This window comes from Procambarus clarkii, chromosome 8 (genome assembly GCF_040958095.1).
Source record: "Procambarus clarkii isolate CNS0578487 chromosome 8, FALCON_Pclarkii_2.0, whole genome shotgun sequence".
NCBI lineage: Eukaryota > Metazoa > Arthropoda > Malacostraca > Decapoda > Cambaridae > Procambarus > Procambarus clarkii.
The window spans coordinates 49808887-49833118 of record NC_091157.1 but is presented as its reverse complement, the minus strand read 5'-3'; positions in this window follow the sequence as shown (position 1 = coordinate 49833118).

The following is a 24232-nucleotide window of genomic DNA, read 5'->3' as shown; positions in this document are numbered from 1 at the left end:
AAAAACTTTGTTGTGGCACCAGTTGGACCACGCACACCTTCCCTAGTGGATTGTGTAGAGTTCCGGGTTGAATAACTTATGTCCCATCATGACCGAGTTGCTTAAAGTATCTGGGAGACACTAGAATCTTGATTCAAATCACCGCATTTCCTCATGTGATTTTATCATTGATTTATCACGCTATTGTGATTTCTTTGTATTATCATTATTACTATTATTATTATTATTATTATTATTATTATTATTATTATTATATGAAGGCTCACTGGGAACTAATCTGCACTCGTTCTCTGGTTCTCAAGTTAATCTTCAGCTTCAGTGATCTTAATGTAATTATGAAGAGCCTTGGTATTGGGAATTATTTATGCCATCTATCTCTTTATATATATATATATATATATATATATATATATATATATATATTTAAGAGAATTTCCAACCATTTTGTAGTTTAGGTCTACAGGATAGTTTCAAAGCGTTATACGATTATACGAGAAAGAGTACTGGGAAGACGGGACACCACGAGCGTAGCTCTCATCCTGTAACTACACTTAGGTAACTACACACTATTTTTTGTTCCTGTATAACCCTAACCTACACACTTGTAAATTAAGCGTTGAGAAGCCAGATCCAAGAGCCGTAACTCACTCCTTGCAAGTGAATCTAGGAGCGAGATCCAAGAGCCGTAATTCACTCCTTGCAAGTGAATCTAGGAGAGTACAAGCCACTACTGTTTACAGGGGAGGTGAGAGTCCAGAGAGACCTTAAATGAACTCACCAGTTACCCATGAGTATTGCACTGACTGGCCACACTGTCTAACGTCCCCTCGGACTGTGTGTGTGTGTGTGTGAGGAGTTAACTATATTGCTCTCATGTCACACTCTCAGAACTCTCAATAACACGACAGAAACAACAATTGTAATTCTTACTGGTACTTAGCTCTTAGACTGAATAATAAGTTACTTAAACTTATCCCAAGAGCCTGGCCCAGGAGCCTGGCCCAGGAGCCTGGCCCAGGAGCCTGGCCCTTCATATTACTCCCGCGAGCCTCTGGTTGAGCCTCGTGTTGCTCAATATTCTCATCATTAATCACTGTTGCTCCGAGACATTGGGAATAATCTTACTCCTGTAGTCATACCTGTTGATCATTACTCCAACTTCTTCCGACGCCAACTGTGAACTCTCGTTAGGAAAAGACTAAACATCTTTGCCTTCTTTTTCAACCACTTGGGCTGGACGGTAGAGTGACAGTCTCGCTTCATGCTGGTCGGCGTTCAATCCCCGACCGTCCACAAGTGGTTGAGGACCATTCCTTTCCCCCCTTCCCCATCCCTTCCCAAATCCTGAGCTCTTCCAAGTGCTATATAGTCGAAAATTCTATTACTTCATGCAGATTATGTCTTCATTTAGAACGGAAAATATTGTAAAGTTCTGCAAGTAGTCATTAATATAACGAACTGCTGTGTAGGACAGTCTGGTGTGTCTTCAGATTAAGCTACAAAGACCAGGAGGTTTTTGATTTCTCAGACTGTTGCAGCTTGCACTTTCCTCCTTCTTCACAGTCGCAGCCTGACCCCTCCTCCACTTCTGGTATCTCTTCTCAGGTCGAAAACCCTAAATCCGTCTCCCTTGATCTTGGAGTTTTCCTGCACTGATTGATGTTAATTTGATTCCGAAGTTATGGCGATGTATGAATCAAAAATCCTTCTGAGGTGGTGCTTAGCGCGGCCGTCAAGATTAAACACCTGGGGAGAGTTGATTTACGACAGCTCGTGAACTGTCTCTCCACGAGTCAATTACCGGGGGAATATTGGCCGTAACTTGAAATATCTACAGACTGAAAGGTGAGTCTTCAATATCCCCAGAGAGGCCCATAGAAAGTTTAGTTCCAAAGCTGTTTTGAGTTTTAAAGTTGGCCATTGAGTGTTTGTATGCTGTTCAGAATTGTCAGATAAGTCTTGCATATTAGTTTATCGCGACTACAGCACTCGTTAAAGCTCCAATTTCCAGCCCAACCACTTGGGCTGGACGGTAGAGCGACGGTTTCGCTTCATGCAGATCGGTGTTCAATCCCCGACCGTCCAAGTGGTTGGGCACCAATCCTTCCCCCCCCCCCCCCACGGTCCCATCCCAAATCCTTATCCTGACCCCTTCCAAGGGCTATATTGTCGTAATGGCTTGGCGCTTTCACCTGATAATTCACCTTCCTCTTGTTCAACTCAGCTCACTCAGCAATTGGGTGTGCAACTGTGCTGTTTGATCTGAATGTCACTCCATTCCTACACTACTTGCCTTCATCTTGATTGATTGCATCACAATTGATTGTAATTTACTCCGTCACTTTATAGAGCGTCTTAACAACCTATACTGCCTCTTGTCATATATGACAACTGACCGTTTGTAACTAGAGTAATAACTGGAAATATAGGTCAAGTGGTTATAGCAGTAATAATTAGTTTTTGTATGGGACTGAATATCTGTGTATATTCTGTGAATATCTATTGTATATATGCAATAGATATTCAATAGATATATGGTATCGAGGATTCCCCCCCCCCCCCTTCCCCAGAATGCAACCCTACAACAGTTCACTAACTCCCGAATACCTATTTACTGCTAGATGAACAGAGACTTCAGGTGAAAGAAAACATGTTCAACAGTTTCTATCCCGCCTGGGAATCGAACCCAGGATTCCAGATTGTGCAGAGAGACTAAGCCACATATATAATACTACTCTCATGCTGTAACTAACTTTCGTATGGTTTATGATAAGACATTAATTGAATAACAAAATATAATAAATAACCTCTTTTCTAAAGTAAACCACAAAGTATGAGAAATGTTAATATTGAACTATAATAATATTATTAAAAAATGTTAATATTGTGTCTTATTAAATGGACACAATTCCAGTTATATTGCCCAAAGGCGATGGTCTCAAAATACGACGAAATGATTCTGTGTTAAATCGGCAGAATGCAAATGTTCAGCGATATTTTATGATCTATTGTTAACAATAGATCATAATAGACCTGGTGGACTATGTTCAACGCTCTGACTGAACACTGGGGATCTCCGGACACTGAACTAACACAGGAACCTGAAACAGGTGACAAAAGTTCATTTGACCTCATATATGTGCACCAGAATACATACATATATACACGCGCGTGCTTATATACACACACACACACTCTCTCTCACTGTAGTCATTGCTGTAAGCAACCGATGGCTAAAAAGGCGGCATCCAAGAGTCAATGCTCGATCCTGCAAGCACAAATAGATGAGTACACACACTCCCACACACACACACACACACACACACACACACACACACACACACACACACACACACACACACACACACACACACACACACACACACTCCCACACACACACACACACACACACACACACACACAAACACACACACACACAAACACACGTGTATAGGAACACAAACACTGATGAATATACAACAGTATAAATACACAATATAAACTATCAATAATATACACAATATAGAATATACACATTCTAGAATACACACAACAGCTAAACTACCGTCGAACAGAAACAGTTGGCTTGATCTGTCTTAACTCGCCGCGGCGGCCACCACCACCACCACCCAAGACATAATCGTCTCCCAAGGCCACACGGCCGGATGCTAAGTCACCCGCAAGATGCATTTAGATACAATAGTTTGAAGAATATACGAGGAAATGTCGAGAAGAAACCTGCCTCAGTGTGTGATTTGAAAGGAATCGAACACATCTTAGAGAAGATTAAAATCTTTGGTGGATAGTTTGGTCTCGGAGGTAATGTTACCAAATTACCCGTTGAGTGTTACTTTGCTTCCCGGCAATACTTTTAGATGGGTTAAATGACTTTGTTTGGAGATTTGTTACGTGATAAAATTGCGTTCCGACGCTACTTTTCGTTCATTTCCTTAAGGTGTATTTTGCTCATTTACTTGAGGAAGACGGGGATGAATTTTTGTTGAATAATTTGGAGTAATGTGTTAGAGAAGAGAATTGTTCCTTGCGAATTGTAAACAATTTATGTGTTGTCACTACAGTCACTAGTGTGGTTGTAATTACAGTCACTGGTGTGGTTGTAATTACAGTCACTGGTGTGGTTGTAATTACAGTCACTGGTGTGGTTGTAATTACAGTCACTGGTGTGGTTGTAATTACAGTCACTGGTGTGGTTGTAATTACAGTCACTGGTGTGGTTGTAATTACAGTCACTGGTGTGGTTGTAATTACAGTCACTGGTGTGGTTGTAATTACAGTCACTAGTGTGGTTGTCACTACAGTTACTCTCCACTCCAAGCTAGTGCCTTACAGACATCCACTCCTGGCTTTCATCCACATCCTGAATCTAACCTAAACTCCCATACCTAGGCTGGAAACTAGCCATTCAGAGGTCTGGGCAACAATGATGACTCTGAAAGTACCAATGATGATGGATTGACAAATATAGCTGATGAACTCAGAAAAAGGATTGATGAAACAGACACTGATGTAATAGCATTAGCAGAGACCAAACTATCTGGTATGGTTTCTTCATCCCTCACCTTCTTCTTCCCTCTCCCCCTACCCCTTCACACCCAGCCTTCTTTTCTATATCTCTAACTCTATCCCTGCAATATTACTAATAGCATAATAAGATCAAGTGTACTAGGTCTTTATAATATTAAATTGCATTCACTCAGAATATAATAGTTCCCCTTTTCGAAGCTGTGAGTTGGCACTTCAGTTTTCTATTGGAGGGGCCGGGACGCACATAATTTAATTTACTTCTTTTATGGTATTACGGCTATAGTTTGAATAGCAGGAATTTTATGTTAGTTTTCCCAAGTTCAATGAATAATGCTGTATATTTCTACATGAAAAAATCAGTTTTATTTTTTATAAGATTTAGCTGTCCAGTCAGTCATACCAGTAACATAACCCATACAAAATTACCCCTAAATGAAAAATGTAGTCCTGAGCCCAAATCTCCAATTGTAATTAACTTTACCGCTCTGTATAAGGCCATATAGACGAGTATGGTAGTTGTAGCTCTCCTAATATTATTAGGTAAGTACCATTAAGGAATAGACAAAGGATTGCGTCTCATGCTCGCTTGAACAAGCTGGTTGAACAAGCGTCATCCTCGCCATGTTAGGTGGTTCTATATAAGACTGGAATGATAAAATCAGGGTTGCTAAATTGGAATTTATTTAATATGTTCGCTTTGATGTAATTATATAGTTAAACAACTGTACTACGGGTTTAACACCGGGTATCCATATTAAGTTTACTGGATACAAACGCTTGAATTAATCATCTTCTTGAGGTTATCTTGAGATGATTTCGGGGCTTTAGTGTCCCCGCGGCCCGGTCCTCGACCAGGCCTCCACCCCCAGGAAGCAGCCCGTGACAGCTGACTAACACCCAGGTACCTATTTTACTGCTAGGTAATTCATTTGTAAAATTGCTTTATTCTTGCGTGAGTGTTGGGCCTCTCCCGATGGTCTCCTGTTGCTCCTTGTCTCTGCCACAACTAGAGGCACGGGGAAGCCGGTGACTGAGCGGACAGAACACTGGACGCGTGATCCTGTGGTCCCGGGTTCGATCCCGGGCGCCGACGAGAAACAATGGGCACAGTTTCTTTCACCCCTGATGCCCCTGTTACTTAGCAGTAAATAGGTACCTGGGAGTTAGTCAAATGTCACGAGATGCTTCCTGAGGGTCGAGGCCTGGTCGGGGACCGGGCCGCGGGGACACTAAAGCCTCGAAATCATCTCAAGATAACCTCAAGAAGATAGTGTACCAGGGGGCCAGATTCACGAAGCAGTTACGCAAGCACTTACGAACCTGTATATCTTTTCTCAATCTTTGGCGGCTTTGTTTACAATTATTAAACAGTTAATGAGCTCCGAAGCACCAGGAGGCTGTTTATAACAATAACAACAGTTGATTGGGAAGGTTTCATGCTTGTAAACTGTTTAATAAATATAAGCTACGCCGTCAAAGATTGAGGAAAGATGTGCACGTTCGTAAGTACTTGTGTAACTGCTTCGTGAATCTGGCCCCCTGTTCTTCACTAATGCTCCTCTTCAGTTCTACTCCTGAAGAGTACAAGTAACCTACCAAGGGTGTAGAGGTAGAACACCCACCTACCAAGGTACACCCTACCAAGGGTGTAGAGGTAGAACACCCACCTACCAAGGTACACCCCACCAAGGGTGTAGAGGTAGAACACCCACCTACCAAGGTACACCCCACCAAGGGTGTAGAGGTAGAACACCCACCTACCAAGGTACACCCCACCAAGGGTGTAGAGGTAGAACACCCACCTACCAAGGTACACCCTACCAAGGGTGCAGAGGTAGAACACCCACCTACCAAGGTACACCCTACCAAGGGTGTAGAGGTAGAACACCCACCTACTAAGGTACACCCTACCAAGGGTGTAGAGGTAGAACACCCACCTACCAAGGTACACCCTACCAAGGGTGTAGAGGTAGAACACCCACCTACCAAGGTACACCCTACCAAGGGTGTAGAGGTAGAACACCCACCTACTAAGGTACACCCTACCAAGGGTGTAGAGGTAGAACACCCACCTACTAAGGTACACCCTACCAAGGGTGTAGAGGTAGAACATGCCCGAAACGCTATGCGTACTAGTGGCTTCAGGTATTGTATGTACTGCCTCTATCTTTAAATCAAACAGAATGTTTGTACTGTAACTCTGTAACTATGTATGTACTTTTCCTAAATAAATTATTATTATTATTATTATTATTATTATTATTATTATTATTATTATTATTATTATTATTATTAATATCTGGTTAACAGAGCCCGATTTCATGGGGAAATTGTGTGAAACCCCTATTTGGCTTCCCATTGTTGTGAGCTAGTTGTGCTTCGGGATCCTCGTGAGGGCAGTTAGCACTCCAGGTTGCAATTTTTTTGACCATGTAGCAGTACAGTTGACTAAGGCGCATCTGGGAACATCCCTGTGCGTAAGTTCGAACCCTCATCACGGCCCTTTGTGAATTTGTTTCTTAGGTAAGTATTGGGCTTACTGATCTACAGATTGTGTTGCAAAGCTCTACGGAACACCATCCAGGAGCTCCAGTAATCCCCCAAGATCAAGTATATAAACTTTTCAACCATCCATTTGATCTTAATTTTAAAGAAATCGCTTAGCACAAGAATAGAGGGAGTGCCCATGTAAGAATGTGTTGGGGCTTAACACCTGGCCGCGCTGAGGTGTCGGGCAGGGGGCAGGGCAGAGCCCCCCAGGGCAGCCCCCAATGAGTTACTTGACACGATAAGTAGCAGATCGGTGGGGTCCGGAGCCCACCGCTACCTGCGCCTCGCTTTATTAGTGCCCGAAACACGGAAATGATCCTATTAATGTTGCAAGGATTATTATCGCCGATGAGAGCTCGCTGGAAATATTGTGTCCGTTCACGGTTAATTACGCTATTCAATCGGAAGGGAAGAGGCAAGACAATGCTAAGGGCCCGCCGCCCCGCCCCCCTAGCACCTTAGACAGTGATTATGGGTTCAGGGAATAAGAATTTGACCGTTATGGGGCCCCCATCGAGGTAGTTTTAGTCTGCTCAGGCGTCTGCTACGTGGGATTATTGCTCATGTGCTCAGTTCCGGGGAGGAGAAAACCCGTTTGTTGGTCATTTAGTTACGCTCTCATTTCCTCGATGTCTTGAGGACTTTTACGCGTTCCTAAACCGTGTAAGGAACGACCTTATTCCCAGGCGGATACAAGTGTGCGTTGATCCAAGTGTTTGATGAAGCTGTTGTGGTCGTCTGTGGTCGTTTGGGGTCGTCTGTGGTCGTCTGTGGTCGTCTGTGATCGTCTGTGGTCGTCTGTGATCGTCTGTGGTCGTCTGTGGTCGTCTGTGATCGTCTGTGGTCGTTTGTGGTCGTTTGGGGTCGTTTGTGATCGTTTGTGTCGCCTGTGGTCGTCTATGGTCGTCTATGAACGTCTGTGGTCGTCTATGGTCGTCTGTGTTCGTCTATGGTCGTCTATGAACGTCTATGGTCGTCTATGGTCGTCTGTGGTCGTCTGTGGTCGTCTATGGTCGTCTGTACTAAACAGCGTCAAGTGGAAGAGAGTGCTACTCTGACGAACCGACCCCTCTACATATTATATCATGCTTCCCCCTTGTATACTGAACATTTTCCATCTACTGGAGAATGTTCAGTTATACGAACAACGACACATGTTCATTGTATGTTGGCGCCTCTGTTTATGTGGGTAGCGCGCGTGTAGTACTATTTGGATCTGCAGGATCGAACTATTTGCGCTTGGAACCCGCCTTCCTAGCCAATTTATTTTTCCTCTATTATGTCTACTACATATTGTACTACATACACACGCACACATCCCCAGGAAGCAGCCCGTAACAGCTGTGTAACTCCCAGGGGGACCCAGATTCACGAAACAGTTACCCGAGTACTTACGAACGTGTACATCTTTCCTCAATCTTTGACGGCTTTGGTTACATTTATTAAACAGTTTACAAGCATGAAAACTTCCCAATCAACTGTTGTTATTGTTATAAACAGCCTCCTGGTGCTTCGGAGCTCATTAACTGTTTAATAATTATAAACAAAGCCGCCAAAGATTGAGACAAGATGGACAAGTTCGTAAGTGCTTGTGAAACTGCTTCGTGAATCTGGACCCTGGAAGATATTGCCTCTTAACCCCGGCACTGACGAGGACACTTTCTTCAGGAGTAGATCTATAACTTGCCAGACGCTAACCCCTTCTAGCTAATAAGTAAGAGCTCTATTTTACTTTCTGATGCTTTATTTTTTACTTTATTATCTTCCAGTTTGGCTTACTATTGTAAGATAGCTCCGTTATCCTCATATTAGCCACTAGCCTCATAGCCTCATGTGGGGCCTCGTATCCTGGTGGATAGCGGTGGGGCCTCGTAGCCTGGTGGATAGCGGTGGGGCCTCGTAGCCTGGTGGATAGCGGTGGGGCCTCGTAGCCTGGTGGATAGCGGTGGGGCCTCGTAGCCTGGTGGATAGCGGTGGGGCCTCGTAGCCTGGTGGATAGCGGTGGGGCCTCGTAGCCTGGTGGATAGCGGTGGGGCCTCGTAGCCTGGTGGATAGCGCGCAGGACTCGTAATTCTGTGGCGCGGGTTCGATTCCCGCACGAGGCAGAAACAAATGGGCAAAGTTTCTTTCACCCTGAATGCCCCTGTTACCTAGCAGTAAATAGGTACCTGGGAGTTAGTCAGCTGTCACGGGCTGCTTCCTGGGGTGTGTGTGTGTGTGTGTGGTGTGGAAAAAAACAAAAAAAAATATATAGTAGTAGTAGTTAGTAAACAGTTGATTGACAGTTGAGAGGCGGGCCGAAAGAGCAAAGCTCAACCCCCGTAAAAACACAACTAGTAAACACTAGCAGCCCAGACACGCCTGTCTGTATTTCAATACCATAGTTTTAGCTATAGAATACTTGCATAAGTTTTTCTTGGTAATAAAGAGAGATGTTATGAAATGTTTCCGTTATCCGCGTCCGCCATGTTGCCTTTGATCCTATCCAGGAGGGATAATCTGATGAACTGAGGACCTTCAGACTGAGGAGGACTGAGGACCTTCAGACTGAGGAGGACTGAGGACCTTCAGACTGAGGAGAATAGGGTGATTGATAAAGATTAAGCCACCCAAGAGGTGGCACGGGCATGAATAGCCCGTAAAGAGAATAGGGGAGCGGACACAAGGGATAGAGCATAGGGTTGGATAGGGTAGATAGGGTGGCTCGGGGGGGGGGGGAATGGTAGAGGCAATAGGTATTCATTAGGGAAAAGTGTTTCCTCAAAGTGACTTAGATTGGTACAAATGGGGCGCTTAATTACTTAACGAGCCAATCACCAGTATTTTCGGATGGAACGAGCAGGAATCTTCTTGTTACAACAGACTAACAAGGGAAGAGTCCGGAGAAGGTCGGTGAGGAGGGGGGGGGGAGGGGACGGAGGAGGGGAATAAAGGGAAGGGACGGACGGAAGGGGCGGACGGACAGAAGGGACGGACGGACGGAAGGGACGGACGGACGGAAGGGACGGACGGACGGAAGGGACGGACGGACGGAAGGGACGGACGGACGGAAGGGACGGACGGACGGAAGGGACGGACGGACGGAAGGGACGGACGGACGGAAGGGACGGAAGGGGTAACTAAAGCTGGAACACACGCATCAGGCACATATAGAAGGGAGAGAAGGAGCACGTGAAAGGGGGTGGAAAAGAACAAAGGAACAGGCCAGGGACGAGGAGAGGATAGCGGAGGCTAGGAAGAGAAGAACAGAGGGATAGAAGTGTAGAGAAGAATGATTGATTGATTGATGAAGATTAAGCCACCCAAAAGGTGGCACGGGCATGAATAGCCCGTAAGTGGTGGCCCTTTGGAGCCATTACCAGTATCATTAGCTGATACTGGAGATCTGTGGAGGTGCGACTGCACCCTGCGTGACGGGAGATGTCTCCCCTGGAGAAGAATGAGAGCACAGGAGTGGATGAAGCAGGAGAGTGAGAGGTGGAAGCAGAGAGATCAGATCAGATCATCTAAGCAGAGAGATCAGATCTAAGCTGGTTATCTTGGCTTGATATCTAATCTGGTTATCGTGGCTTGATATCTAATCTGGTTGTCTTGGCTTGATATCTAATCTGGTTATCTTGACTTGATATCTAAGCTGGTTATCGTGGCTTGATATCTAATCTGGTTATCGTGGCTTGATATCTAAGCTGGTGATCTTGGTTGGTTATCTATTCTTGAGTTCGGATTTTTATGACGGAGGCGATGTTTCTGCCCTAGTTAGGGTCAATTTATTTTAATAAAACCATATCTGAACCAACTTATCATAATACCCCAGTTGTTTCAAGTTAATTAACCTGTCAACTGGAATAATTATATATGTCTGTCCCCACACCTGTTACAGGTGTTGAGATACATACACCTGGTATACATGTGCTTGTAGCCAAGCACCTGCTATATATGTGACTTTAAGATACATACCAGAAACACATATATAATCTGAAGACACATTCTTCAAGTAGACATGTGGCCTGGTTCAACACACTGACACACACGCACTCAAAAACACACCTGACTCACTCGTAAAGACCACTAACTACGCAATAGCGTAGTTAGTGACCGTTAAGTTCAGGGTGATCCAAGAACGAGGCTGCGTACAAGACAAAAAAAAAACATGTCTTGAAGGTAATTTGGGCTCTTTCTGGGATCATTTAACGATCAATAAAACCACAAACGCTTCCGTCTTAGAGCTTCCAACGCCATTAACATATAAATCGTCTTTAAGGATGTGATTATTTGTCGTGTATCATGATTCTATATATATATGTATATATATATATATATATATATATTTACTCTAGATACCTCCACTCTAGATATGTGCACTCTAGGGACCTCCGCTAGGTAATGATGGGGTTGGCTAGGATATCTACCCTTACGAACATGTTATTGGAACTAATAATAGTAAACATATGTTTATTAGCTAGCAACGAGTGGCTTCGAACACTCCCGGGCGATTATGTCTGGGTGACGCCACGCCCCTACCAGCCACGCCCACACGCCCACGCCCACACACCCACGCCCACGCCCACACGCCCACGCCCACGCCCACACGCCCATAAAACACAATCATACTGATCAGCCACACCATTACCCTGATGTCACACACCATCTTGGGGGAGCTGGTCATACACCTTGTGTGTATATATATATATATATATATATATATATATATATATATATATATATATATATATATATACAAGGGGTACCTTGTGTGTATATATATATTTATACACAAGCCTCCTCGACAACTTGTGATAATTATCTTTGTACCTTATATGTAACTCCTTTTTTTTTGTAAGAAAGTTACAGTGGGGAGTGTGAGGTGGGGGTGAGGAATGTGACGCCCTGACCTGCCAGGGTACACTGTGAGGGGGCAGGCACTCCCTGACCCGCTAGAGTAGGTGCTAAGGTGATGCATTTGACACCCTTGACCCCTTAGGTAGTGTGTGTGGATCATCACTTCTCCCGCTATCAATTATGTCTCACGCAAAATTCCCCTTCGCTGCCCCCCCCCCACTCACTACCCATTACCCCCTCTCCCCAACACACACCCGAGGTGAACATCTCACACCTTCACCCGCCACATCTCTCATCAACAGTTTCTCATAAATTACGATTCAGGGAAAGCCCCCAAAAGTTGCTTTCTCATAAATATTGCTACGTGTTCCTGACTCGCTTGCTGCGCCTCCACACTCACCCAGCCTCCACACTCACCCAGCCTCCACACTCACCCAGCCTCCACACTCACCCAGCCTCCACACTCACCCAGCCTCCACACTCACCCAGCCTCCACACTCACCCAGCCTCCACACTCACCCAGCCTCCACACTCACCCAGCCTCCACACTCACCCAGCCTCCACACTCACCCAGCCTCCACACTCACCCAGCCTCCACACTCACCCAGCCTCCACACTCACCCAGCCTCCACACTCACCCAGCCTCCACACTCACCCAGCCTCCACACTCACCCAGCCTCCACACTCACCCAGCCTCCACACTCACCCAGCCTCCACACTCACCCAGCCTCCACACTCACCCAGCCTCCACACTCACCCAGCCTCCACACTCACCCAGCCTCCACACTCACCCAGCCTCCACACTCACCCAGCCTCCACACTCACCCAGCCTCCACACTCACCCAGCCTCCACACTCACCCAGCCTCCACACTCACCCAGCCTCCACACTCACCCAGCCTCCACACTCACCCAGCCTCCACACTCACCCAGCCTCCACACTCACCCAGCCTCCAATCACACCATTTGTAGGGGCCTGACAGCTGAGTGGACAGCGCTTCGGATTCGTAGTCCTAAGGTTCTGGGTTCAATCCCCGGTGGAGACAGAAACAAATGGTCAGACTTTCTTTCACCTTGATGCCCTTATTCACCTAGTAGTAAATAGGTATCTGGGAAATAGACATCTGCTACGGGCTGCTTCCCGTGGATGTGTAACAAAAAGGAAGCCTGGTCGAGGACCGGGCCGCGGAGACACTAAACCCCGAAATCATCTCAAGATAACCTCAAGATAACCCCAAGAGCAGCTCAGAGCCAGGCTTCACTTATGATAACTCGGTCCAACAGGCTGTTGCTGTAGTAGACACCAGTGACAGTAGACACCAGTGACAGTAGACACCAGTGACAGTAGACACCAGTGACAGTAGACACCAGTGACAGTAGACACCAGTGACAGTAGACACCAGTGACAGTAGACACCAGTGACAGTAGACACCAGTGACAGTAGACACCAGTGACAGTAGACACCAGTGACAGTAGACACCAGTGACAGTAGACACCAGTGGTCAAGACAGAAAAAAAAAAAATTCTAAAGAGAAACTGTCGCTCGAACCAGCGTTTCTGCCGCTACTCAAGCAAGACATTACATATACCCGCTCTGGAAGTTCCACAATAACGCAAATTGGCCCCTTCTAATATACCAGAACCGCCAGGGGTATAATACAGCCCCAACCCAGAGACATTTCCGCCGTTGGTGGGACTGTGACCTCGACGCCGGAGTGTGTGGGTATTGGTGTAATTGAAGCCCCACACCACACAATATTACCTAATATTACCTCGCTGGAAATTGATGAGCGGGGGGGGGGAGGGGGAATCAGACGAGGGGTATCAATTTGTTGGTTTGATACAAACAAAAAACAGTGACCACCCAAATGTTGTGATTGTCAGTTTTAATGTGTTTGTTGATTTAATTAAGGTATTTGTGTTAACTGGTAGCCCCTTTGTGTTTACCAGAGCTCCTCTTTTTGTTAACTGGAGCACCTCTTGTGTTAACTAGAGCACCTATTGTGTTAACTAGAGCACCTTGTGTTAACTAGAGCACCTCTTGTGTTAATTAGAGCCCCTGTGTTAACTAGAGCACGTATTGTGTTAACTAGAGCACCTTGTGTTAACTAGAGCACCTCTTTTGTTAACTAGAGCCCCTTGTGTTAACTAGAGCACCTATTGTGTTAATTAGAGCCCCTTTTGTTAACTGGAGCACCTCTTGTGTTAACTAGAGCCCCTTGTGTTAACTCGAGCACCTCTTTTGTTAAGTAGAGCACCTTGTGTTAACTAGAGCACCAATTGTGTTAATTAGAGCCCCTTTTGTTAACTAGAGCATCACAAATTGTGTTAATTAGAGCCCCTTTTGTTAACTAGAGCACCTCTTTTGTTTATTAGAGCCCCTTGTGTTAACTAGAGCACCTATTGTGTTAATTAGAGCCCCTTTTGTTAACTAGAGCACCTTTTGTGTTAATTAGAGCCCCTTTTGTTAACTAGAGCATCACAAATTGTGTTAATTAGAGCCCCTTTTGTTAACTAGAGCACCTCTTTTGTTTATTAGAGCATCTATTGTTTTAACTACAGCACCTTTTTTTTATTAACTACAACCCTCTTGAGTTAAATAGAGCTCCTTGTGTTAACTAGATCCCCTTCTTTTAACTACCGCCCCTTGTGTTAATTAGAGCCCCTTAAGTTAAATAGAGTACCACTTGTGTAACCTAGAGCTCATAGTGTAAACAAGAGCCCCTTTGTATTTTATACGGTTAACAATGTGTAAAATAATACATATGAGGTACCCGGGAGCAGACTGCTCTCACATGTAAACCCAATATGTAGAGGCAGGTGTTTACCTCTGTATGGTAATGCTCCGGGCACATGTGAGGCACCTGGAGTGGTCACCATGTTCCTGTGTTGACAGGCGAAGGTACGAGCATTTACAGCTAACAAATCCCGCAAGATAACGTAAGATTTTAAGAGTTGACAGATGTTAATCTTATTGTTTGAGGAGCTGTTCACTTGAGACTGTTAAGCAAGTCCCAGCTGTGTCTGGGTACAAGTGACAGGATGAACAACCCAGCGGGTTTTTTTTCCTATTGGGGAGTGTTGTACATGCTGCTATGGCGGTGTGTCCACTCACAGGATGAGTGGCGCTGCCCAATACTGTCACTTTGGCGGTGTGTCCACTCACAGGATGAGTGGCGCTGCCCAATACTGTCACTATGGCGGTGTGTCCACTCACAAGATGAGTGGCGCTGCCCAATACTGTCACTATGGCGGTGTGTCCACTCACAGGATGAGTGACGCTGCCCAATACTGTCACTATGGCGGTGTGTCCACTCACAAGATGAGTGACGCTGCCCAATACTGTCACTATGGCGGTGTGTCCACTCACAAGATGAGTGGCGCTGCCCAATACTGTCACTATGGCGGTGTGTCCACTCACAAGATGAGTGACGCTGCCCAATACTGTCACTATGGCGGTGTGTCCACTCACAAGATGAGTGGCGCTGCCCAATACTGTCACTATGGCGGTGTGTCCACTCACAAGATGAGTGACGCTGCCCAATACTGTCACTATGGCGGTGTGTCCACTCACAAGATGAGTGGCGCTGCCCAATACTGTCACTATGGCGGTGTGTCCACTCACAAGATGAGTGGCGCTGCCCAATACTGTCACTATGGCGGTGTGTCCACTCACAGGATGAGTGGCGCTGTCCAATACTGTCACTATGGCGGTGTGTCCACTCACAGGATGAGTGGCGCTGCCCAATACTGTCACTATGGCGGTGTGTCCACTCACAAGATGAGTGGCGCTGCCCAATACTGTCACTATGGCGGTGTGTCCACTCACAAGATGAGTGGCGCTGCCCAATACTGTCACTATGGCGGTGTGTCCACTCACAAGATGAGTGGCGCTGCCCAATACTGTCACTATGGCGGTGTGTCCACTCACAAGATGAGTGCCGCTGCCCAATACTGTCACTATGGCGGTGTGTCCACTCACAGGATGAGTGGCGCTGCCCAATACTGTCACTATGGCGGTGTGTCCACTCACAAGATGAGTGGCGCTGCCCAATACTGTCACTATGGCGGTGTGTCCACTCACAAGATGAGTGGCGCTGCCCAATACTGTCACTATGGCGGTGTGTCCACTCACAAGATGAGTGGCGCTGTCCAATACTGTCACTATGGCGGTGTGTCCACTCACAAGATGAGTGGCGCTGCCCAATACTGTCACTATGGCGGTGTGTCCACTCACAAGATGAGTGGCGCTGCCCAATACTGTCACTATGGCGGTGTGTCCACTCACAGGATGAGTGGCGCTGTCCAATACTGTCACTATGGCGGTGTGTCCACTCACAAGATGAGTGGCGCTGCCCAATACTGTCACTATGGCGGTGTGTCCACTCACAGGATGAGTGGCGCTGTCCAATACTGTCACTATGGCGGTGTGTCCACTCACAAGATGAGTGACGCTGCCCAATACTGTCACTATGGCGGTGTGTCCACTCACAGGATGAGTGGCGCTGCCCAATACTGTCACTATGGCGGTGTGTCCACTCACAGGATGAGTGACGCTGCCCAATACTGTCACTATGGCGGTGTGTCCACTCACAAGATGAGTGGCGCTGCCCAATACTGTCACTATGGCGGTGTGTCCACTCACAAGATGAGTGACGCTGCCCAATACTGTCACTATGGCGGTGTGTCCACTCACAGGATGAGTGACGCTGCCCAATACTGTCACTATGGCGGTGTGTCCACTCACAGGATGAGTGGCGCTGTCCAATACTGTCACTATGGCGGTGTGTCCACTCACAAGATGAGTGACGCTGCCCAATACTGTCACTATGGCGGTGTGTCCACTCACAGGATGAGTGGCGCTGCCCAATACTGTCACTATGGCGGTGTGTCCACTCACAGGATGAGTGACGCTGCCCAATACTGTCACTATGGCGGTGTGTCCACTCACAAGATGAGTGACGCTGCCCAATAAACTCGCCCCTCGGGGCAAAATTAAAAAAAAATAACAAATAACTGCTTATAAAGAGGATAGGAATGTTGGGATAGGAAAGACCTCTATGATACATGAAAGAGTTCTATTATTTGTATATGCGACTTACTTAAAAATATTATAGTCAACAGATACAATGGCAATGGAAGATTTGACATAGCCGAAGCACTACATATTAAACACTCTCAGCCAGCTACGACCAAGACCTTTACCCTCTGACACCGACTGTGTAACACATCACTTCACCTGAATATAAGTAGTGAATATGATGTAAACTATAATGGATACTAAGTATCCATTATGGATACTAAGTATCCATTATAGATACTAAGTATCCATTATGGATACTTAGTATCCATTTTCCTTCCTCCATAGATGGTGAAGGTAGATACAGTGAACTTAGTTTTTTATAGCACGTCTACACGACTATAAGACTGCAGGCAAAAAGCAAAATAGTGACACAGACCCACAAACAACAGTGACACAGACCCACAAACAACAGTGACACAGACCCACAAACAACAGTGACACAGACCCACAAACAACAGTGTCACAGACCCACAAACAACAGTGACACAGACCCACAAACAACAGTGACACAGACCCACAAACAACAGTGACACAGACCCACAAACAACAGTGACACAGACCCACAAACAACAGTGTCACAGACCCACAAACAACAGTGACACAGACCCACAAACAACAGTGACACAGACCCACAAACAACAGTGACACAGACCCACAAACAACAGTGTCACAGACCCACAAACAACAGTGACACAGACCCACAAACAACACAGTGACACAGACCCACAAACAACAGTGACACAGACCCACAAACAACAGTGACACAGACCCACAAACAACAGTGACACAGACCCACAAACAACAGTGACACAGACCCACAAACAACAGTGACACAGACCCACAAACAACAGTGACACAGACCCACAAATAACCGTGATACAGACCCACAAACAACAGTGACACAGACCCACAAACAACAGTGACACAGACCCACAAACAACAGTGTCACAGACCCACAAACAACAGTGACACAGATCCACAAACAACAGTGACACAGACCCACAAACAACAGTGACACAGACCCACAAACAACACTGACACAGACCCACAAACAACAGTGACACAGATCCACAAACAACAGTGACACAGACCCACAAACAACAGTGACACAGACCCACAAACAACAGTGACATAGACCCACAAACAACAGTGACACAGACCCACAAACAACAGTGACACAGACCCACAAACAACAGTGACACAGACCCACAAACAACAGTGACACAGACCCACAAACAACAGTGACACAGACCCACAAACAACAGTGACACAGACCCACAAACAAGTGATACAGACCCACAAACAACAGTGACACAGACCCACAAACAACAGTGACACAGACCCACAAACAACAGTGACACAGACCCACAAACAACAGTGACACAGACCCACAAACAACAGTGACACAGACCCACAAACAACAGTGACACAGACCCACAAACAACAGTGACACAGACCCACAAACAACAGTGTCACAGACCCACAAACAACAGTGTCACAGACCCACAAACAACAGTGTCACAGACCCACAAACAACACAGTGTCACAGACCCACAAACAACAGTGTCACAGACCCACAAACAACAGTGACACAGACCCACAAACAAGTGATACAGACCCACAAACAACAGTGTCACAGACCCACAAACAACAGTGTCACAGACCCACAAACAACAGTGTCACAGACCCACAAACAACAGTGACACAGACCCACAAACAACAGTGTCACAGACCCACAAACAACAGTGACACAGACCCACAAACAAGTGATACAGACCCACAAACAACAGTGTCACAGACCCACAAACAACAGTGACACAGACCCACAAACAACAGTGACACAGACCCACAAACAACAGTGACACAGACCCACAAACAACAGTGACACAGACCCACAAACAACAGTGTCACAGACCCACAAACAACAGTGACACAGACCCACAAACAACAGTGACACAGACCCACAAACAACAGTGACACAGACCCACAAACAACAGTGTCACAGACCCACAAACAACAGTGACACAGACCCACAAACAACACAGTGACACAGACCCACAAACAACAGTGACACAGACCCACAAACAACAGTGACACAGACCCACAAACAACAGTGACACAGACCCACAAACAACAGTGACACAGACCCACAAACAACAGTGACACAGACCCACAAACAACAGTGACACAGACCCACAAACAACAGTGACACAGACCCACAAATAACAGTGATACAGACCCACAAACAACAGTGACACAGACCCACAAACAACAGTGACACAGACCCACAAACAACAGTGTCACAGACCCACAAACAACAGTGACACAGATCCACAAACAACAGTGACACAGACCCACAAATAACAGTGACACAGACCCACAAACAACACTGACACAGACCCACAAACAACAGTGACACAGATCCACAAACAACAGTGACACAGACCCACAAACAACAGTGACACAGACCCACAAACAACAGTGACATAGACCCACAAACAACAGTGACACAGACCCACAAACAACAGTGACACAGACCCACAAACAACAGTGACACAGACCCACAAACAACAGTGACACAGACCCACAAACAACAGTGACACAGACCCACAAACAACAGTGACACAGACCCACAAACAAGTGATACAGACCCACAAACAACAGTGACACAGACCCACAAACAACAGTGACACAGACCCACAAACAACAGTGACACAGACCCACAAACAACAGTGACACAGACCCACAAACAACAGTGACACAGACCCACAAACAACAGTGACACAGACCCACAAACAACAGTGACACAGACCCACAAACAACAGTGTCACAGACCCACAAACAACAGTGTCACAGACCCACAAACAACAGTGTCACAGACCCACAAACAACACAGTGTCACAGACCCACAAACAACAGTGTCACAGACCCACAAACAACAGTGACACAGACCCACAAACAAGTGATACAGACCCACAAACAACAGTGTCACAGACCCACAAACAACAGTGTCACAGACCCACAAACAACAGTGTCACAGACCCACAAACAACAGTGACACAGACCCACAAACAACAGTGTCACAGACCCACAAACAACAGTGACACAGACCCACAAACAAGTGATACAGACCCACAAACAACAGTGTCACAGACCCACAAACAACAGTGTCACAGACCCACAAACAACAGTGTCACAGACCCACAAACAACAGTGACACAGACCCACAAACAACAGTGTCACAGACCCACAAACAACAGTGACACAGACCCACAAACAAGTGATACAGACCCACAAACAACAGTGTCACAGACCCACAAACAACAGTGTCACAGACCCACAAACAACAGTGACACAGACCCACAAACAAGTGATACAGACCCACAAACAACAGTGACACAGACCCACAAACAACAGTGACACAGACCCACAAACAACAGTGACACAGACCCACAAACAAGTGATACAGACCCACAAACAACAGTGACACAGACCCACAAACAACACAGTGTCACAGACCCACAAACAACAGTGTCACAGACCCACAAACAAGTGATACAGACCCACAAACAACAGTGACACAGACCCACAAACAACAGTGTCACAGACCCACAAACAACAGTGACACAGACCCACAAACAACAGTGACACAGACCCACAAACAACAGTGACGAAATATTATTAATCATGTATAAGAAGTATTAATCATTACTCTAGGAAAATATACTAAGAAGGTTTACTTTTTTTCATAAGTAAAAGTGATTACTTTTCTACATAAAGAATTACCCCAAAGTATTACCAAGGCGGGATATTATTACAACATTTCAACCATAATTACCCGTTGTGTACACGTCATTTTTGATAAGTAATTGTTAAAATTAGGAGCCTATCAAGCCATATTAATTTTCTTGATAATATACGTAATTAGAAGTCAATGATATGATTGCTATCACGTTACTGCATCGTTGTGAGGGGTAGTGTGAGTGAGTGTGAGGAGGGAAATATCCTGGTACTGGTTCGCACACTCACGCTGTTTGCCCTGATGCTAAAGTTAAATAGTTTTACATTTAGTTTAAAAAAAATTGTTTTTAATATTACATTCGGGTTCTTCCATGTTAATATTACCTGGAAGATAAGCTCCATGAGCCGAAGATCGATCCTGGTCGATGTGTACACCAGTTGATTGACAGTTGAGAGGCGGGACCAAAGAGCCGAAGCACAGCTAGGTGAGCAGACAGTTGAACAGCTATAGGTGAGTACCCCTGGCAGCGTCAGGAGACAGAGCAAGCCAAACAGGAGAGTGGTTATCTTGATGTTATCTTGAGATGATTTCTGGGCTTAGTGTCCCCGCGGCCCGGTCCTCGACCAGGCCTCCACCCCCAGGAAGCAGCCCGTGACCGCTGACTAACACCCAGGTACCTATTTACTGCTAGGTAACAGGCACATCAGGGGTAAAAGAACCTCTGCCCATTGTTTCTCGCCCGGGATAGAACCCGGAACCACAGGATCACGCGTCCAGTGTTCTGTCCGCTCAGCCACCGGGTGTCAAAAACACACAGGAGGGAACCAGTGTCAACAGGACCCATTACAGAAGCCAGTAGACAACCCATTACCCCTTCATCGAGGGGGTAATTGTGGGGGCGGAGGCGAACCACCAGGCTCCCTGCCACGCTCCTGTGCTCCGCCCCATCCCCCCTACTATCCTCCCTTCATAATGATTGCAAGGATAATTGCAACATTGACCAGGTAATTGCAATACGGTAGAAATGCATCATGGTCTAGGCGTCTGCTAATAACACGTTGTCTAGATGCTGAGGATATGCAAGGGTCAGTGCTGCCAACTCAGCCAGTCGCGAAATCTCGGGGCTGTGTTGCCCCTGGCTTAGAGCTGGACGAGGGAGGTGTTGTCCTGTACCGGGAGCCAGTACCGGGAGCCAGTACCGGGAGCCAGTACCGGGAACCAGTACCGGGAACCAGTACCGGGAGCCAGTACAGACTACACCGTCCGGTCCGGCGGGGACTGTGGCCCGCCACCGGATAAGGACTCCCGGTACACAGTAGCAGCTGGTAACAGTGGCATGTGCAACAGGTATATAGTGAGGATGTGTAGGGGGGGATAGGGAGATGTTTATTGAGAGGGGGGGTGATGTTTGGGGGGGTAGGGAGATGTTTTGGGGGGGTAGGGGGGAGAGGGAGGAGAGGAGTCTCGTCTCGTAATCGGGAATCCCGGACGGGACAGAAATGATTGGGCATGTTTCCTTTCACCTAATACCACTGTTTTCCCCCCTAGCAGTACATAGGCACCAGGAAGTTAGGGAACTGCTGTGGGTTGCATCCTGATGTAGGTCCCCAGTTCGACCTTAAGGGACCGCGATACCAACCTGACGTATATATACGCAGGCTGCCTGTCCCCAGACAAAATGAATTATTAAGTTATTATTATTAGGATGCAGGGAGGGCTAGTGAAGGGGGAACTAGCAAAGAGAGAAAGCTAGAGGGAGAGGAGAGAGGGAGGATGCAGGGAGGGCTAGTGAAGGGGGAACTAGCAAAGAGAGAAAGCTAGAGGGAGAGGAGAGAGGGAGGATGCAGGGAGGGCTAGTGAAGGGGGAACTAGCAAAGAGAGAAAGCTAGAGGGAGAGGAGAGAGGGAGGATGCAGGGAGGTGATGGAAAGGGAGATGGCAGCGAGGAATGCGTCGTGTCTCAAGAAATAATCACTAACAACTCTTCAATAAGACGAAGGTGTGGTACAAGACGCCTCGCCCCAGCGCCAACTACGCTCCCCCAATCACCAGACTCCCGTAAACAACCTATTAATTAAATGGGGGGAAGACTCCAGCATGATTTACAGGACAATATAATTTTATCGAAATTTTCCTCGATAGATCCTAACTTGAGAGAGGTGTGATTAACAATTTATAAATTGATTTTTTTTTCTCTCGTGCGCCAACAACCTGAGTGTAGGATAATAAATCTTGCAAGGAGGCTATGTCATATTGCAGCTTATTGATGTAAGAGGATACATCAACGGTAGACATTCCTTGCAATTTTCCTTACCTTGCAGGTGCAATCACAGTCGTTTGAGGTAAACTGTCTCAAATTCTGTGATTATTCGAACATATGTGAACTCGTAATCTATTATCCCCGAGGTTATTTTTATACTATAGAGAACTCTTACAATATTTAGGCTGCCAGACGTAATATATATTGGTAAAGTTGGTCTTGGTGGCTTGTGGTGGTGGCTGTGGTGGAGGCTGTGGTGGTGGCTGTGGTGGTGGCTGTGGTGGTGGCTGTGGTGGTGGCTTGTGGTGGTGGCTGTGGTGGTGGCTGTGGTGGTGGCTTGTGGTGGTGGCTTGTGGTGGTGGCTGTGGTGGTGGCTGTGGTGGTGGCTGTGGTGATGCCTGTGGTGGAGGCTGTGGTGGTGGCTGTGGTGGTGGCTTGTGGTGGTGGCTGTGGTGGTGGCTGTGGTGGTGGCTGTGGTGGTGGCTGTGGTGGTGACTGTGGTGGTGGCTGTGGTGGTGGCTGTGGTGGTGGCTGTGGTGGTGGCTGTGGTGGTGACTGTGGTGGTGGCTGTGGTGGTGGCTGTGGTGGTGACTGTGGTGGTGGCTGTAGTGGTGGCTGTGGTGGTGGCTGTGGTGGTGACTGTGGTGGTGGCTGTGGTGGTGGCTGTGGTGGTGGCTGTGGTGGTGGCTGTGGTGGTGACTGTGGTGGTGGCTGTGGTGGTGGCTGTGGTGGTGACTGTGGTGGTGGCTGTGGTGGTGGCTGTGGTGGTGGCTGTGGTGGTGGCTGTGGTGGTGACTGTGGTGGTGGCTGTGGTGGTGGCTGTGGTGGTGACTGTGGTGGTGGCTGTAGTGGTGGCTGTGGTGGTGGCTGTGGTGGTGACTGTGGTGGAGGCTGTGGTGGTGACTGTGGTGATGCCTGTGGTGGAGGCTGTGGTGGTGACTGTGGTGATGCCTGTGGTGGAGGCTGTGGTGGTGACTGTGGTGATGCCTGTGGTGGAGGCTCTGGTGATGCCTGTGGTGGAGGCTCTGGTGATGCCTGTGGTGGAGGCTCCAGGTGGTAGCTGTGGTGGAGGCTGTGGTGGTGGCTGTGGTGGAGGCTCCAGGTGGTAGCTGTGGTGGAGGCTCCTGGTGATGCCTGTGGTGGAGGCTGTGGTGGTGGCTGTGGTGGAGGCTCCAGGTGGTAGCTGTGGTGGAGGCTCCTGGTGGTGGTGAAGGCT